General features: G+C 43.7%; 1 protein-coding gene across 1 annotated transcript in view; it reads left to right on the top strand.

Moving 5' to 3' along the window:
• The first annotated feature begins 15,283 nt into the window (after positions 1–15,283).
• LOC109695263 (zinc finger MYM-type protein 2) overlaps positions 15,284–18,616 on the top strand; it is a 97,269-nt gene continuing 93,936 nt past the window's right edge. Inside the window, 2 exon segments of the mRNA XM_020177681.2 lie at positions 15,284–15,417; positions 16,214–16,281. The gene's annotated coding sequence lies outside the window, so the exon portion shown is untranslated.

Below are 18,616 nucleotides of genomic sequence, written 5' to 3' on the forward strand. Positions count from 1 at the left end.
CCTCTTGTGCTGAAAACAGACACACAAGAGACAAAATCTTGACAAGGCAGTTTCTCTTGATCAAGAGCGTGCAAGCATGTGCCCACTCCAGCTAAGCAAGCATGCAAGCACAAAATGGCTGACAGTGGATCCTCCTTACATCCCTGACACAGTTGTACCTGCCCCTCACCTGGGATTTGTCCAGGTCAAAGGTTAGCAATCTTCCTCTATTGGCTAAAAGGCTTGGGGGATGGGTTAGGGCATATAATTTGGTGGGCTTCCAGAAGAAGAAGCAAAGCCTGTTTAAATATGCAAGTCACCTAAGATGGAGACCTGAGGAATTTTTATGTAAGCTAAGAGGGTAACAAATACTTTGATAGAAAACATCACTTTTCCTACACTAAAGAAAAGCCAAAGAGAACATCGGACAGTGCAAAATAGAGGGTGAAGACTCTGCAAGTCTGAGCACCCAGGGTTTAAGAAAGCTAAGAGAGAATGCTAAAGAAAAGCTGCAAGACTTTCAGAGTGATAGGCTAAAGATAAACTAAGAGAAAACATGGGACAGTGTGAGTCTCAGGAAAAAGGTTTTAAGCACAGTTTTAAAGAAGACTTTAGAAGCAAGGTTTTAAAGAACTGTAAGAACTAATGCCTTAAAGAATAAAGATACAGAAAAGAAGCAATTAGGGTTGGGCATCTCCACCTAAGTGCCCAACACACCTGACCCCACTTTCTTTCTGTCTATCCTGTGTATTTTCCTAATCTCCAGTCACCCCCAGTTAAGCCCCAGTTAAGCCCCAGTTAGGTTCAGTAATAACCAGGACCAAGAGAAAAAGCTCACTCTAACAAGGGAGGGAGCGAGAAAACTGCACCCCTTCCAGATGAGCAGAGGCCACACATACTATTGTATGGAAATTCTGAGTTAAGTTCTTTCAATAAAGCTTGACAGTTTTCTCTGAAAAAAACTGAAAAGAAAGCAAAAAGCTAAAATCACTCTTATTAGCATTTAATGGACTCTAAATACTGTACCTAATAAAAATAAATAAATAAATACTATACCTATTTGGAATTTACATCATACTTTTTAAAAATATGAGAAGAAATTCTTTGGTACAGTAGTACAAAATTTGACATTGTTACTTTTTCTCATTTGAATTTGTATTTACATTTCAATTTCCTAGCATGATATGTATTTCTTCTTCTCTTATTCTTGTGGTAGTGGAGTTTGAACTCAGGACTTCATGGTTGCAAAGCAGGTGCTCTATTGCTTGAGCCACACCTGTCCATTTTTGCTCCAGTTATTTTGGGGGATGAGATCTTGGGAATTTTTTGTCCATACTGGCCTTGAACTGTGATCCTCCCTATCTCAGCCTCCTCAGTAACAAAGATACAGCTGTGAGCCAGCAGCACCCAGCTAATCTTTTGCTAATAGGAGTGTCAGACACACATCTTATGATGAGTGAAGAAAAGTATCATGCCTTCCTAGCCCTATGTGTTCTATTGCTAAAATTAGACATTATAGACATGCTAATGAAATGACTGATGGTGACTGTCATCTGACTGTCAATGACAGACATAGTTTAGTAAGATTGGTGATTATGGAGTCTCAGAAAAGAATTGGTTGTCCCTATACATTTTGATATGTACTCAGCTTTCAGACAAATTTTGAATGGAAAAAAAATCACATTGCAGAAAAACAATATATACTTTACATGAGTGCTTTAGGAGACAATTAGAGGAAACTGGTACTGGAGCTGGTCTCTGGAGAAGCAGACCAGAAGGCTGCATGATTGTGGCTGTGCTTCTCAGTGTGCATATCCTCTCTCGTTTCTCTTCAAGGAAGAAAAAACTTTTCCTTTCATGTTCATATTTTGAAAACAAACCAAAATGAAACAAAAAGGAGAAGAAAAACTTACCCTTAAGGCTGTTCACTACTGTGGTTGGGCTGGTGCATGCCTGTAATCCCAGCTACTTGGGAGACTGAAGCAGGAGAATTGAGAGTTTGAGGCCAGCTTGCTACATGGTGAAACCCTGTCTGGAAAAAAAAAAACAAAAGTACTATGGTGTTTTAACAATATAATTAAAATACAAAAATACAACTTGTACAAATTTGAAGTTAGAAGTTACAAATAACCAGTAACTGTTTATATTCAGAGTATTCAGCTGTTTTTCCAAGTTAGTTGGAAACTAAGTAAAAAAAACTCAGTCACATTTTACTTATAATTTTTAGGCTGAAATTTCTTTTAAAAATCCAATCAAGTGGACACTGGTGATCTCATAGCTGAAAAAAAAACACCTCAGATCTCATAAACACATTCAGCAAAGTAGCAGGACATAAAACCAATACACAAAAATCAGTAACATTTCTATACACAATAAATAGTCTGAGAAAGAAATTAGGAAAACAATATCATTTACGGTCAAAAAAATTAAACTCGGTCAAAAAAATTAAACTATCTAGGAATAAATTTAACAAAGAACTGGAAGACTGAATACAAAATAGCCAGACACTGGTGGCTCATGCCTATAATCCTAGCTACTCAGGAGGCAGAGATCAGGAAGATTGGGCTTCAAAGCCAGCCCAGGGCAAATAGTTCCTGAGATCCTATCTTGAAAAAAACCCACCACAAAAAAGGGCTGCAGTGGTAGAGCACTACAGCACCTGCCTAGCAAGTGTGAGGCCCTGAGTCCAAAGCATGGTACCTCTCCCCTTCCCCCTTACTTCCTTCCCCCAAAAAGAAAAAATCCAATCAGTTCAGAAGCCAGGAAGGGTGTCTCATGTCTGTTATCCCAGCACTCTGAGGCAGAGGCAGGAGGATCTTGAGTTTCAACCTAACCTGGGCTGCATAGCAAGTTCTCGGTCAGCTTGGGTTACATAGTGTGACCCTGCCTCAAAACAAAATAAAACAAAACAACAAATCCAATCAATTCAAAGTAGTATGAGTTTATAATTCTACCTGGGATGACTTTACCAGACACCCTGAAGATTAGCTTCTATCTTTCGAGGTTTCTCATCTTCTCATACAAAATTAATCAGATTTGCTAAGTCTGGTATCAGAAACTTTTATTTTAGAAATGCCCTTCTGTGTGCCACTCTGTACCCCACACCCTCCCATCCTCCTCCAAACTCCCCACTTCTCCCACCTCCCTTTGTCAGCCCCCCTCTTCCCATAGGAGGCCACCAACCTCAATTCCTTCTGTGATTACTCAGCTTCCAAAATTGTACCTTTACTACTCTGCACTCATTCCCAAGGCAGTGGCCAAAGCGATCTACTTAAAATGCGTGTTACATTGTGTCACCTTTTCACTTAGAACCTGTATTTGTGACTTTTCCATGCAGGACAATAACATTCTGATTCCTAGGCATGACCTTGCAAAGTCCTCCAGGAGCCACCTGGGCAGGACCCCTGGCAGGACCTTCCCTTGCAATTCCCCTCCCTTACTGACATTCCTCCACATCCAGGGATAAGGATAATTCTTGATTTTCTTGCTGTCCAGACATTATTTCTCTGATTTCTTCAATCTTTAATTTTTTTTTTCCAGCAGTGGGGTTTGAACTCAGGGCCTTATGCTTGCTAGGCAGGTGCTGTACCACTTGAACCAGTCCACTATGTGGTGTGATGGGTAGTTTAGAGATAGGGTCTCTCAAACTATTTGCTGGGCTGGCTTTGAACCATGATCCTCCTGATCTCTGCCTCCTGAGTAGATAGGATTACAGGAGTGAGCCACTGACGCCCGGCAACAATGACTAATTTTTCTTACCACCACAAAGTGTATGCTAAAAAATTTTTTTATTATCATATTATTGTTGTCCTGGGGATACGTTGTGACATTTACAAAAGTGCTTACAATATATCTTAGTTAAGCTCATCCCCTCTATCATTCTCCTTTATCCTCCCTACCCCACAAAGTGTACATTTAAAGCATGATGATTAAATCCAAAATTAGTTCCTTACCACTGTAGCTCTACTGCCTCAAAAGCAGTTTCCACAGAACCATTCTTTACACGTCACCTAATAACTAATAACTAAGTCCACTGACTGTTCTCATCCCTACCTGCTGTGAGCATAAGAGCCTGTGCCAAGTGTCATTTTCTATGACTGGATCCTTAGATTTGATTTCTTATCAATGTTTTAGTGGTAGAAGGAAGCTAAAGCACAATTCTTTGTGTAGTTACATATTATTTGCCACTATATGTATTTCTTCTTAATGTCCTTTTATCTACCAAACAGCAAATGAAGATGGTAGCTGGCCAAGCGCCAGTGGCTTACGCCTATAATCCTAGCTTCTCAGGAGGCAGAGATCAGAAGGGTCATGGTTTAAAGCCAGACCAGGCAAATAGTTCATGATACCCTATCTCGAAAATACCCATTACAAAAATAGGGCTGGCACAGTGGCTCAAGTAGTAGAACACCTGTCTAGCAAGCGTGAGGCCCTGAGTTCAAACCCCAGTGCCACCAAAAAATTAAAAACACACAAAAAAGGAAAAAAAAAAGAACATAATGACTGCATTCTCAGTGACAATTTTATTTTTCTACACATCACCAGTTCTTTCTTTAAAACTATTTTATTAGTATGTACTAATAGTTCAGGGGAATTAATGTAATAATGCCACAGATGTATTTGGGGTACTTTGAACAAAGTTACCCCTCTCTTATGCTCCCTTATTCCCCACTTGTTTCTCATTCCTGGTTGGTGGGAATGAAAAAATTCCACTTTGGAAGATAGTTTGGCAGTTTCTTATCAACCCAAATATGCTCTTATCATACAATCCAGTAATTGTGCTCCTTGGTATTTACCCAAAGGAACTAGAAACTTCTGTCTACCCCAAAACCTAAACATGCATGTAGCAGCTTTATTCATAATTGCCCAGACTTGAAAGCATCCAAGATATCCTTCCGTAGGTGAATGGATAAACAAATTGTGGTATAGCCAGAGAACGGAATACTACTCTGTGGTAAAAATCAAGCTATAGAGCTGTGAAAAGGAACTGAAATGTATATTGCTAAGTGAAAAAAGCCATTCTGAAAGGATATGTACCACGTAGGATTCCAAGTATATGAGATTCTGGAAAAGGAAAACTCAGATAGTAAAATGATCAGGATTACCAGGAGTAAACCCTAAGGCAAGCTGGGGGTTTTGAGTGATAATGTGATGATGTCACTATAGGGTTCCCTTGAGTGAGAATGCAGATAGGAGGGGAGATGGTGCATGTGGTGAGCCAGGGCACATTTGGGACATCTCTGTGTCTTCCACTTAAGCTTACTTTGAACCTAAATTTGTTCTTATAACAATGGTCAATTGGGTGCCAGTGGCTCACACCTGTAATCCTAGCTAATCAGGTTGGAAGCCAGCCAGGGCAAATAGTTGGTAAGACCCTATTTCAAAAAAATCCATCACAAAAAAGGGCTAGTGGAGTGGTTCAAGGTGTAGGCCCTGAGTTCAGGCCCCAACACTGCAAAATAAATAAATTTAAAAAAAAGTTTTATTTTATATATATATATAAATAAAATAATGGTCATCCTTAGGCATAAACATTTTTGGCCATGTGTTTCCTTTGTGTTTTTCAAGTGTTCCTATAATTTATGGCTTAGCTTTTGATTTTTGTTTTTTCTTTTGAAAACCACTGAGTTTATATGTATCACTCTGGAAGTAGAAAAATATTTTAAAAATAGAACATGCTATGATTCAAATTGTTAGACCTGCCTTTTTTTTAGGCTTTAATCTCTTAGACGAGAACTACTTCAGACAAAAATTCAATAAACAGGAGTTGACAATATCAGGAATGCCTAAGCAGGTATTATTGTTTTTATGTTCAATGTCTCTCAAAAGCCCATATGCTAAGAATTTGGTTAGTAGCCCTTGGCACTATTGGGGGTAGGGCTTAGGGGGAGGATGCTAGGTGATTGCAGAAATGCTGGTCCTTTCCTCTTCTTTTCTCTGTTTTCCCAGTAGCCAAGAGGTGAGCAGCTTTGCTGCACCACGTGCTTCTACCATAATGTTCTGCCACATTACAGGTTCAAAAACAATAGAGGCAACTGACCTTGGACTGAAACATCTGAAACTGTGAACCAAAATAAATCTTTCCTCCTTATAAACTGATTTATCTCAGGTAGTTTGTCACAGTGTTAGAAGGCAAAAATTTAGCCTTGAAATAATGATTTTCAACTTTTTATTTTATAAGATCACAGAATCTTATTGCTGAAAATGACCTCTGAAATAACCTAATATAAGTTTCTCTTTTAAAATTTGCTTCTGTTCTCCAGTAAGTACAGAAGCTTAGGTGGTCCTTGCATGGGATCTGCTGCCTGGGAAATAAAATGAGGAACTGAGATAAAAGCTCAGACTACGAAAGGGGCAACTAGGCAAATGGGACTGCACCACACTGAAATACTGTGCACAGACAGCAAAGGGGACAACGGAGTAAAGAGATGGCCTACAGGTGGTGGAAATATTTGTAAATCATATATCCAATCAATAGAAAGGAAAAAAAAAAACCCATTACAAATGAGCAAAGAAGTGAATAGTCATTTCTCCAAAATAGATAAAATAAATGGCCTACAGCACTTGAAAAGATACACAATAGCTCTAATCATCAAGTAAACGTGTAAGATATCATCTTCACCTGTTAGAAAGGCTATTATCAAAAAAACAAAAAGAAAGTGCTGGCAAGAATGTGAAGAAAAAACTTGCACATTTTTTTGGGAAGGTAAATTAGTAGGGCACTCTGGAAACAAGAGTCTTCAGAAAACTAAAAATAGCCAGGTACAGTGATTTACACTTATAATCCTAGTTACTTGGGAGGCAGAGATTAGGAGAATCACTGTTTGAGGCCAGCCTAGGCAAAAAGTTCTCAAGACCCTATCTCAACCAATAAAAGTTGGGAATTGTGGCTCACACCTGTCATGCCAGTTACATGGGAAGTATAAATAGGAGGATCCCAATTGAAGCTGGCTTGGGCTTAAAGCAAGAGGTCATTGCAAAAATACCCAAGACAAAAAGGGCTGGGAGCTGGTTCAAGTGGAACAGCACCTGCTTAGCAATACGATGCCTTCAGTTCAACCCCCCAGTGCCGCCAAAAGCACAACAAAACAAAGAAGCCTAAAACTAGGCTACTTCTGATCCCCTGCTGGCTGGATATGCAAAGGAAATGAAGCCGACATGCTGAAGTCATCTGCACGCCTATGTTCATCACAGCACTGTTCGCTGTGGCCAGGCTAGGACACCGTGCGTGTCCATCCACAGATGATACTCTGCCTTAAAAGGAAGAAAATCTTGGCATTTTGAAAGCATGGATGGATTTGAAGGACACTGTGCTAAGTGAAACAAGCCAGGCACAGAAAGGCAAATATTGCACAATCTCACTCACATTTGGAATCTAAAAACTTTGAACTCATAGAAGCAGACAGTAAAATAGTGGGTACCATGGGTTGGGGTTGGTGGTTGAGGGGAAGAGATTGGTCAAATACAAAGTTTCAGTTATGGAGGAGGAAGAAATTTGTTTTATAACGTGGTAGCTATAGTTAATAACATTGTACTGTATTCTTGAAAAACCACTAAAAGAATAGATTGTAAGTATTCTTATCATAAAGATGCTAAGTATGTGAGGTGATACGTCTGTCAGTTAGCTCAGTTTAACCCTCCACAGGCATCCATATTTCAAAACATTGTCTTTTACCTGATAATTAGAGTTTTACAATATTTTAATATTTTGTCAATTTAAAAAATAAATTTAGTTTTAAAATAAAGACCAGAATGGGCCCTTATATTCAGAGTGAATCAGGTAAAGAGGAGTGAAGAGCAGTCTTGGTTAAGAATATTGTAGCAAATGTTTTGCTCAATAACAAAGCCACAGGGAATCAGGGAGAACATATTCTTCCTAAGCTAGAAGAGGAAGAAAGAACTCTGGCTGGAGGTGCTGGGTGCCCCAGGGACGAAGAGTCCACAAGGTGAGAAAAGTGGACCTCCCTCCAAGGGTATAGGATGTGCAGTTCTTTCATTTCACTTTTGGACTCTAGGTCCAAAAGGCCTAGAGTCATTGCTGTGGCTTGATTGTGCCACCAGAGCTCATGTTCATATTTAATTGTGACAATATTAAGAGGTAGGGCCCTTAAGAGGTTGTGAGGGCTTCACCTCTTATAAATTGACTAATGCTCTTATGGCAGGGAGAGTTCCTTATCTCAGGTGTGGTTCAACCTTCTCTTGCTCTCTTTTTCTTTTTCTCACTCTCTCTCCCTCCCCTTCTCTCCCTTCCCCCTCCCTCCCTCTTTCTCCCTTCCCCCCTCCTTCCCTCTCTCTTTTTTGTTCTCTCTCCTTCTTGCTCTCTTCTTCCCTTCCTTTCCCTCTCTCCCTCTCTCCTTCTTGCTCTCCCTTCCTCTCTTCCTCCCTCCTTCTCCTTCCTCCTGTCTCCCTCTCCTCCCTCTCCCTCCTCCTCCCTCTCTCTTCATCTCTCCCCCTCCCTCTCCCTCCTTCTCTCTCTCTTTCTCCTTTTCTCTTCTTTAGCTGTGTAGTACCTTCCACAATGTTATGACACAGCAAGAAGGCCCTCACCAGATGCTGGCACCTTGATATTGAACTTCCAAGCCTTCAGAACTATAAGTTATAAATTTCTATTCTTTACAAATTAACCAGCCTCAGGTATTTTGTTGTGGCAGCATAAAACAGACCGAGATGGTAGCCAAACCAGCAAGTGGTGGAACTGGCATTGCCTCCAGCCCTGCAAACTCTTCTAAACCCTCCTATTACTTCCCCAGAAGCCCTGTTAACCAGCTACTATGGTGATATGGAAAGAAAGGAGGTCCCTTCTGGCTCACAGTTCTGGAGGCTGGGATGTCCAAGATTTCATGGCTCCATCTGCTTGGCATGTGAGAACTTTGCTGGGTCAACTCAAGGCAGAAAGCACAAGGGCAAGTAGGGGCACATGGGAAAGAGAAAATGGGAGGGCAGCCTTGCTTTGTAACCGCTGGCTGGTGAGTAATGTAGTCATGTGAGAGCCAGCATCTCTCCAGGACAAAGACACTCATTCATGAATGAGCCAAGACCCCAATTCTCCCACCAAGCACCACTTTCCACCCCTGCTACACTGGGAATTGGGATTCCACCACATGAACTTTTGGAGGACAGTTCAACCCATCGCCGCTTCATTACAGGTTCATAAAGAATAGAGCACACTGCTAGAAAAGAGTATTCACATGTGAGGGAAGAATTATGACTGAAATTCCTATTTTTAAAATTGTTCAACCTATAGTTCATCTGAATCACTCTCACTTTCCAATGTCATTTTATGGTCTTTTCTTCTGTAACTTATCCATGATTTGCTTTCTTTAAAGTAGCATTTCTTCAAACCATAGTTTGTAAGCCATGAAATCAATTTGGTAAGCTGAAGCTTCCACACCTCCAGTTCATTTTGTTCTGGTTATTTTAGAGATGGAGTCTCTCAAACTATTTGTCCAAGGTGGCCTGAAATTGTGATTCACCCAATCTCAGCCTCATGAGTAGCTAGAATTACAGGTTTGAGTCATCAATACCTAACTTTCATTTATTTTTTGAAATAATTTTTTTTCTTTTGTGAGTCTGTGGTTTGAATTCAGGGCCTCACATTCGCTAGATTGATGATACCGATTGAACCACATCCTCATCCCTGCAGCTACCATTTATTAAAAAAATAAAAAGAGGGGCTGGCAGGGTGGCTTAAGTAGTAAGTAGAGTGCCTGCTTAGCAAGCAGGAGGCTCTGGCTTCAAATTCCAGTACCACAAATAAATAAATAAATAAATAAAAAGATGGCTGGACATAGTGGGCACACCTATGATCCCATATACTCAGGAGGCAGAGAAGGAGGATTGCAAGTTCCAGACCAACATGGGCTACATAGGGATACTCTCTCAAAACGAACAAAAAACCCAAACCCCAAATCAAAACCAAACAATCTTCCTAGTATTCCATGGAATCTATTATGAATAATAAAAAGTAATATTTATTGAGGTGACACAGGTATAAAGGGCAAGTTTTATGTATGCATTTTCATTTAGTTTTTCTGAAAACTCTGAGAGGAGTTATCTACCTTTCACATATGATGAAACTGCAGAGAAGTGAACATATTCCTAAAATCACTAGCTAGTTGAAGTTAATGCCACTTTTCAGGCTTTGGAAATCAGTGCTGAAAATCACTGTAACATCACACTTCCATGGCAATTTTTTGGTGTACGAAGTATGGTTGTATGGGCCTCCGGTGACTCACACCTGTAACCCCAGCTACTTGGGAGGTACAGATCAGGAGAACTGTGGTTCAAGACCAGCCCAGACAAATAGTTTGTGAGACCTTCATCTGAAAAATAACCATAGTGAAAATAGACTGGAGGTGTGGCTTAAGCAGTAGAGCACCTGCTTTGCAATCTTGAACCCCTGAGTTCAAACCCCAGTAACACCAAACAAACAAACAAGAACAAAGTATGGTTACAGCTTACATTTTCATATCACTTTCCCCAAAGATGTTTGGTCCTTCCAACAAGACTGTATTACTTGATTTTACAAATGAGGAAAGAGGCTCAGAGAGAAGGTCACTTTCTGAGGTTCTGAGAGGCCAAGCAAGGATTTCAAATACAAGTCTTCATTCTTTCCGTCTGTAATGCTTATTTAGTATGCTCTCGTGATTGGTACATAACAACTCCATACACAAAGACATACACATTTTTAGTTTCAGATTATTGAGATAATTCACAGACCATGCAATTCACCCACCTAAAGTGCACAGTTTTCAGTACATTCAAAAGGTGTGCAATTGTCACTGCAGTCAATTTAAGAACAGTTTAATCTCTCCATAAAGAAACCACATAAATTTTAGCTATCATTCTCTTTCACTACTTCTCCAGCCTGGGAAACTGCTTGCCTACTTTCTGTTTGTATAGATTCTACACATTTCTCATAAATGGAATCATATCATATGTGATCTTTGGGTCTGTTTTATTTCACTTGGCATGATCTCTTCAATGTAGCACTAATCAGAACTTTATTCTATTTTATGGCTGAATAATATTCCACTGTATGGATATGCCACATTTGCTTATGTATTCATCTCATCAGTTGATGAACATTTGATTGTATTTGCCTTTTGGAATCAGTAATACTGTTATGAAAATTCAAATGTTTATTTTTATTTTTTGAAGGTGTTGGGGATTGAATCCAAGGCCTTGCACTTGTTTTTTTTTTTTTCCAGAAAATAGTTGGGTTTTATTTATTTATTTATTTATTTATTTAAATTTATTTTTTCTTTTATTATTCATATGTGCATACAAGGCTTGGGTCATTTCTCCCCTCTGCCCCCACCCCCTCCCTTACCACCCACTCCGCCCCCTCCTTCTCCCCGCCCTCAATACCCAGCAGAAACTATTTTGCTCTTATTTCTAATTTTGTTGTAGAGAGAGTAGAAGCAATAACAGGAAGGGACAAGGGTTTTGGCTGGTTGAGATAAGGATAGCTATACAGGGAGTTGACTCACATTGATTTCCTGTGCGTGGGTGTTACCTTCTAGGTTAATTCTTTTTTGATCTAACCTTTTCTCTAGTACCTGTTCCCCTTTTCCTATTGGCCTCAGTTGCTTTTAAGGTATCTGCTTTAGTTTCTCTGTGTTAAGGGCAACAAATGCTAGCTAGTTTTTTAGGTGTCTTACTTATCCTCACCCCTCCCTTGTGTGCTCTCGCTTTTATCATGTGCTCAAAGTCTAATCCCATTGTTGTGTTTGCCCTTGATCTAATGTCCACATATGAGGGAGAACATACGATTTTTGGTCTTTTGGGCCAGGCTAACCTCACTCAGAATGATGTTCTTCAATTCCATCCATTTACCAGTGAAGGATAACTTTTTGTTCTTCTTCATGGCTGCATAAAATTCCATTGTGTATAGATACCACATTTTCTTAATCCATTCATCAGTGGTGGGGCATCTTGGCTGTTTCCATAACTTGGCTATTGTGAATAGTGCCGCAATAAACATGGATGTGCAGGTGCCTCTGGAGTAACCTGTGTCACAGTCTTTTGGGTATATCCCCAAGAGTGGTATTGCTGGATCAAATGGTAGATCCATGTCTAGCTTTTTAAGTAGCCTCCAAATTTTTTTCCAGAGTGGTTGTACTAGTCTACATTCCCACCAACAGTGTAAGAGGGTTCCTTTTTCCCCGCATCCTCACCAACACCTGTTGTTGGTGGTGTTGCTGATGATGGCTATTCTAACAGGGGTGAGGTGAAATCTTAGTGTGGTTTTAATTTGCATTTCCTTTATTGCTAGAGATGGTGAGCATTTTTTCATGTGTTTTTTGGCCATTTGAATTTCTTTTTTTGAGAAAGTTCTGTTTAGTTCACTTGCCCATTTCTTTATTGGTTCATTAGTTTTGGGAGAATTTAGTTTTTTAAGTTCCCTATATATTCTGGTTATCAATCCTTTGTCTGGTGTATAGTTGGCAAATATTTTCTCCCACTCTGTGGGTGTTCTCTTCAGTTTAGAGACCATTTCTTTTGATGAACAGAAGCTTTTTAGTTTTATGAGGTCCCATTTATCTATGCTATCTCTTAGTTGCTGTGCTGCTGGGGTTTCATTGAGGAAGTTCTTACCTATACCTACTAACTCCAGAGTATTTCCTATTCTTTCTTGTATCAACTTAAGAGTTTGGGGTCTGATATTAAGATCCTTGATCCATTTTGAGTTAATCTTGGTATAGGGTGATATACATGGATCTAGTTTCAGTTTTTTGCAGACTGCTAACCAGTTTTCCCAGCAGTTTGTTGAAGAAAGGCCTTGCACTTGTAAGGCAAGAGCTGTACCACTTGAGCCACAGCCCAGTCCTCTAATGTGTATTTTTAAAAGTATTTTTATGCAAATTGAATATAATTTTAAATTTTCATATACCCTCCCCCCCATTCTAAACTTACGAAAAATTCTGATTTCATGTCTGAAAACTGATGAAAATTTCATGAACAAAGGATCTGAATGAATAAAATGTGAGTAAATATTGTGGCAATTCATGTTGTGGTTGGTAAATACAAAAGAGCAGTAATGCCAGGGGATAAGTTGCAGTGAACCTGCAGCTCAGCAGCATGTCCCAGTAAGTCCACAATGTAGTTTGTTTGGCAGCAGCTCTGCTTAATGGCTTTTTTTTTTGTGGAACTAGGACTTGAACTCAGGGCCTTCACCTTGAACCACTGCACCAGCCCTTTTTTGTGAAGAGTTTTTCCAGATAGGGTCTGGCGAACTATTTGCCAGTGCTGGCTCCAACCGCAGTCCTCCTGATGTCTGCCTCCTGAGTAGCTAGGATTACAGATGAGCCACCAGCGCCTGGCTTACTCAATGCTTTTAAGTAGGAATTCAGTGAGCTGACCTCAAACGTGGCTCTAAGACATGGGAGGAGAAAATGGATGTCCTAAGCTTTCACTTAATCACATGGCTTGCATTTATAGTAAGAGAATGTTTCTGTTGTGATGATAGTGACATCAAGTATTTCAATGTAAACTACTTTGCAACATAGTCTTGAGAATATTTAAGTGTATTGAAAACGGAAAATTTGCAATTATGAAAGTTTCCTGCAAAAATAGGTGATACTTTTTGAAAAGCTGATTTAAATGCATGTTGTATTTTTCAATAAAAGAGAGCAGTGTATTTATGCCGTTAGCCACAGGTGGCTCATTTTCATTGCAAACGAGTGAATGAATCTCAACTTCTACTGGATTGTCTCCTACACGTGTCTACTAGAGTCGAGTCTTTAGAGTCCTTAACGGATGATTAACTCCATTAAAATGTGCATGTCCCCTGTCATCCTACAGGGTTCCAGACTTTTACATCCTGTGGTTATCCGTCAAGGGGCAGTGGTGTCAATGACCATCTAGTTGAGAACTCCAATCCACCGCCATCCATCAGGGCGGGACTGCGCCCAGCGCCCCCGCTGCAGTCCCGCTGGGCTCCGCTAGGGCGCGCGCCGCCCCGTTCTCGGTCCGCGGATCTGGATCGGCGCCGGGTGTCTCGAGACCGGGGCTAGACGAGGAACAAAGCCGAGACCCCGCGGACGCCCCTGGCCGCCCCCCATCCCCGGCCTCGGCGGCGCCCGCACTGGGCTGCGCTTGCGGGCCGCGTGGCGGAGCGGGGCCGGGGCTGCGGGTCGGCCACGGCTCCAGGGTGTTTGGGTCCTCGCGGGCGCGAGCCCCGCTCGGGCAGCCCGCGGCTCCTCCATCTTGCTGGGCCGAGGAGCGGGTGGCGGCGTCACCCCGCCGTCGTGCGGCCCCCGCGGTCCCGCAGGCGCACGCCGAAAGCGGGGCCGCAAAGTAGAACCCAGTCGGGGGTGCGGGGGAGCAGGGTCCCGTCCCTACGGGGCTGAGTTCCGAGTGGGCCCCAAGTTCCCCCAGCACTTCCGACAAAATGGAGGACGTCGCCTCCTCCCGCTGCAGCCATGGCGGGAGGTGGGGGGTCCGCTTCCCACGGAGCGACGCGAGGCTTGAGCGTCCCCCACGGCCGCCCCTCGGCCTCGCCGCGGCCCCTGCCCGGCCTCGTCCCTCGCGGGAGGCTTATCGGGACTGGGCCGGGAGGACGCTGGAGTCTCGAAGCCTGGTCGCTCCTCGGGCAGAGGCACTGGGAGCCCGGCGACGGCCTGAGGCCCCGCCTCCGCCCCCTGGGCGGCCCCGGCCCGGGGAGTCCTCGACCCCAGGCCCCGAGTCGGGGCTGGCGGCGCGGCTTAGGCTCCTGACCCTGGCGGACCCGGTGGGTGGGGGTAGGGTGGGGCGAGGGTACGGAGGGGAGGGGAGGGGAGGAGACATGGCCAAGCCGAGGGCCGGCGGAGGGGAGAATGAAACCATAGGGCCGGGGGCGTGGCCCGCGTCTGACCGACAGCCACACGGACTACCCCGCCGATGGTGGGTGGGGGGGTTTCATGATGGAAGGTTGACGTAGCCATTGCCGTGTCCGAGGCGTCTTGGCCCGCCTCCGCCTCCAGCCAATGAGGACGCGAAGGGCGGGGCCTCCCGGGGCTCGGCTGCGCCGCCGCCTCCGCCTCCTCCTCCTCCTCACCAGCGCTAAAGCCGGGACTGGACCGTGCGGAGTTTGCGTGTCGCCGAAGGGGGGTGGGTCGGGGGAGGGGAGGTTCGTTCCGCGGAGCCGCAGCCAGAACCGGGTGAGGCTTATCCCCGCTGTCTTTGCAGTCCAGGGCCGCCGAGAGTGGGGGTGGCTGGGAGCAGCGCAGCCTCCGGAGGAGGAGGCGGAGGCGGAGGCGGCTGGGGAGGCGGAGATGGGTGAGGGCAGCCTCCGAGCCTCCCCCCGACCCGGGCTGCGCACCCCGCGGTGCGGCCGTCGTGCCGCCTCCGCGTCGGGGCCTCGGGGTCTGTTCGGGGCCACGCTCATGTCGCGGGTGCCTGCGTTCGTGCGCGGCTCGAAGGCGGCGGGAGTGCGGGCGCGGCCGGGCGGGCCGGGTGAGGCGGACGCCGGGGGCGGGGGTCGCCGGAGGCCGCGGGGACGGGGACGAGGGGCGGCCGGGAGGTCGCGGTTGTTTTCCTTTCTCTGCTGCGGGGTCGGGGCCGGGCCGGGCCGCCGTTCCAGCTCTCGGGCTGCGCTCCCACCCTGTCGGCCCGAGCCGGGGTCCCTAAGTTTGCGGTGGCGAACGTGGCTGTCGTGCCCCGCCGGGTCCCCTCCTTCGCGGCTTTCCCCGGCGCTGCGCTGCGCGGCTTTGCTCCGCACGTATTGTTTGGCTGGGTCTCTAATGGCGGACGGGGAGGCAGCGCTGCCGGTCGCCGACTGCGGGGGGTGGGGGGGCAAACCTCGGGCCCAGGGCAACTGCTTGGGGGCAAATATTGGCGATATCAGCTCTGCGGTGACGCGAGCCGCCCCTTACCTCCAAATTTTTGCGGAGAGGCACGGGGATGACGCTGGGTGGGCAGATTTAGGAGGGAACACAAATCCCTTGCTGGCGTCGGGGCAACGTTTGCCCTTCCCCCTCCCATTTTTAGGAGTAGGCCTTATGTCTTAAGCCCCTTCCCCTCCCGATTTCCCCTTTCACATGGGTTTTGGACCCCAATACGGATTTTACGCTGTTTAGTTCCACTTAGGTAGGAGGAGGCTGTCGTAGGTGGGGTGAGGGTAATAATAGAAGGGCCGAACCTCCTTGACCTCTTATTCCCTTCTCTGCCTCCTTCTGGTGGAAAAGGCTTGGCGTTCCCAACCAGGTTGGGTGTTCTTGATCCAGTTTTCATTTTTTTTCTCTTATCCCAGGGCCGGGAATCACCTTCAGCCCTATGTGGTGCATCTTTGGCAGAAAGTGAGGAGGAATCACCCCTATTGTGAGTCCTTTGCCCCTAATTTGCTGCTCTGTATGGAGGACGTTGTCAGATTGTAGGGTTTCAGCCTTGGAACTTGGCCCTCGGGTCGTTTGGAGGGGAGGAGCTTTCCCTGGGGCGGCAGCTGCCCCCGGGTAATGGCTGGTGAGGCAGCTGGGAGTGGGCGCCTCTGTTTCCACCGCTGCAAACATCGCTCCTGCTGCTGCAATACCAACCTCAGCAACCAGACGACGGGCTTCTGCAGCTGCTCACGTTACCGCGGAGGGGGGGTGCTGCGAAGGAGGGCATATTTCTGGTGCCCTCTAGAGTTCCAAAGTGGGAATGAACATTATTTCGTTTTAAATGGATGCATGCAACCATTTTTTAACATTTTTATCTGTCACAATGGCTAACTGGTCTAAGGGATTGGAAACCGAAAGAGAACCATTCGATTTTTTTGTTTTTGTCTGGCCTATAATAGAAAATTTGACTGTTTTTATAGTTTATAAGTTGCTAGATCTTTTTCATTTCTTTGCTTAGAAAAGGGCATGGTGCTCACTCCTTGAGTACCTACTTTCTGTCTTAACCTTCCCAAGTAAAACGGTGATCAGACCAGTGCAGTGTTCTAGTTACTTAGTATTCCATCTCCAGTGTTGATTAGTCTTCACTTAAGAGTCACTCTCCAATGTGTAACCTGAGAATTACCATTTAACACTTGTAATTTGGTGGTTTTAAGGTAATCTTGTAATGTGCTAGACAGTGAGATAAAGATAACCCCATTTTTCCTTCAGGCAAATTGACACTAGTTGCAAAGTATCAGTGAAGTCAGCACTCTGGACATATTGTATCTCTTATTGTAACCAACAGACTGTGTGTGGGGAGGTGGGGTCATAAACGTGTGACTGGATGCTTAAATATTAAGTCCAAATGGGTTAAAAATAGTTCATTGGAAGTAAGGGTTTGTTGAGTACAGATTGGGAAGGATCATAACCATTTTAGGCACAGTGCAAGGTACATTAATGTATTTCTGTCTTGAATTTTAGCAAGGAGCATACAAGTAATGGGATAAAATAGCATAAATTGAGCCCTTAGTCTATTCTGGTCCAGTCCTAAGTTTTTAAAAATCATTTTTTACATGAAAACTCTTAAATTTCACTGGGGTTTGAACTCGGCCTCATGCTTGCTAGACTGATGGTTTTACGACTTGAGCCACTCTGCTAGCCCAATACTCAGTAAGTTTATGGGCAAGAATAGTATAATGAACCTCCATGTACCCATCACTTTTATTCTAAAATTAGCAACACATATCAAACTAATTTTTTTCTTTCTTTTCTTTTCTTTTTTTTTGTCAGTTCTGGCGTTTGAATTCAGGACCTCGTGCTTGCTAGGCAGGCACTGAACCACTTGAGCCACTCTGAAGCCCCCAAACTAACCTGTATTATTTTACTCCTTAAGAAAATACAGTGACATAGGATTAATTTCCTATATTGCAGAGGGGAAACAGCACACAGGAAGATACTCAACAGCATTTGGTAAAGCAAGGGTTTGAACTTAAGCAGTTTGAGTACAGAGCCTAAGTTCAGCAACTATACCCTCCTACTTTGAAATGTATAGTATGCTCATTTAAAAAATCTATTAGTTGAGACAGTGAAAAAACAAAATCAAGACAGCTTTCTTGGCACATATGACCTTTTCCTATTTAAGTGCGTAGAAACATGCAAAATACATGGATGTGGTTGAGTACCATTTTTTAAAAATAAAGAGAACCTGCCGGGTGCTGGTGGCTTACCTCTGTAACCCTAACTACTTGGGAGACAGAAATCAGGAGACTCAAGGTTCGAGACCACCCCAACAAATAGTTTGAGAGACCCTCTATCAAAAATACCCAATGCAAAACAGGGCTGGTAGGGTTGCTCAAGTGGTAGAGCACCTGCCTCTAGTGAGGCTCTGAGTTCAAACCTCCGTACAGCCAAAAAGAAAAAGAAACATAGTTATAAGTTAGATTGGTATGTTGTCTCATTTCAACACTAACTTGAATCAGTGCTAATATATCTTTTTTTTTTTTCATTTATTCATATGTGCATACACAGTGTTTGGGCCATTTCTCCCCCCACTAATATATTCTTGTTTTTAATCTTTCTGTACAGTTTACAATCTGTAATTATTTTCTAAGTATAAATAGTAACTTGAATGAATATAACATCTCTGAGTTTGAAGTTTTTTTCAGTGTTTAAATAAGGCTCAGAGATCAGATCTTTCAAGTAGATGGATCATGATTATTACCACATATTTCCACAAAAGATTTACCTTTCTTCAACTTTGTTCTTAATTCTAAGTGATACTGATAAAGGAAGCTTGA

This window comes from Castor canadensis, chromosome 10 (genome assembly GCF_047511655.1).
Source record: "Castor canadensis chromosome 10, mCasCan1.hap1v2, whole genome shotgun sequence".
Lineage (NCBI taxonomy): Eukaryota > Metazoa > Chordata > Mammalia > Rodentia > Castoridae > Castor > Castor canadensis.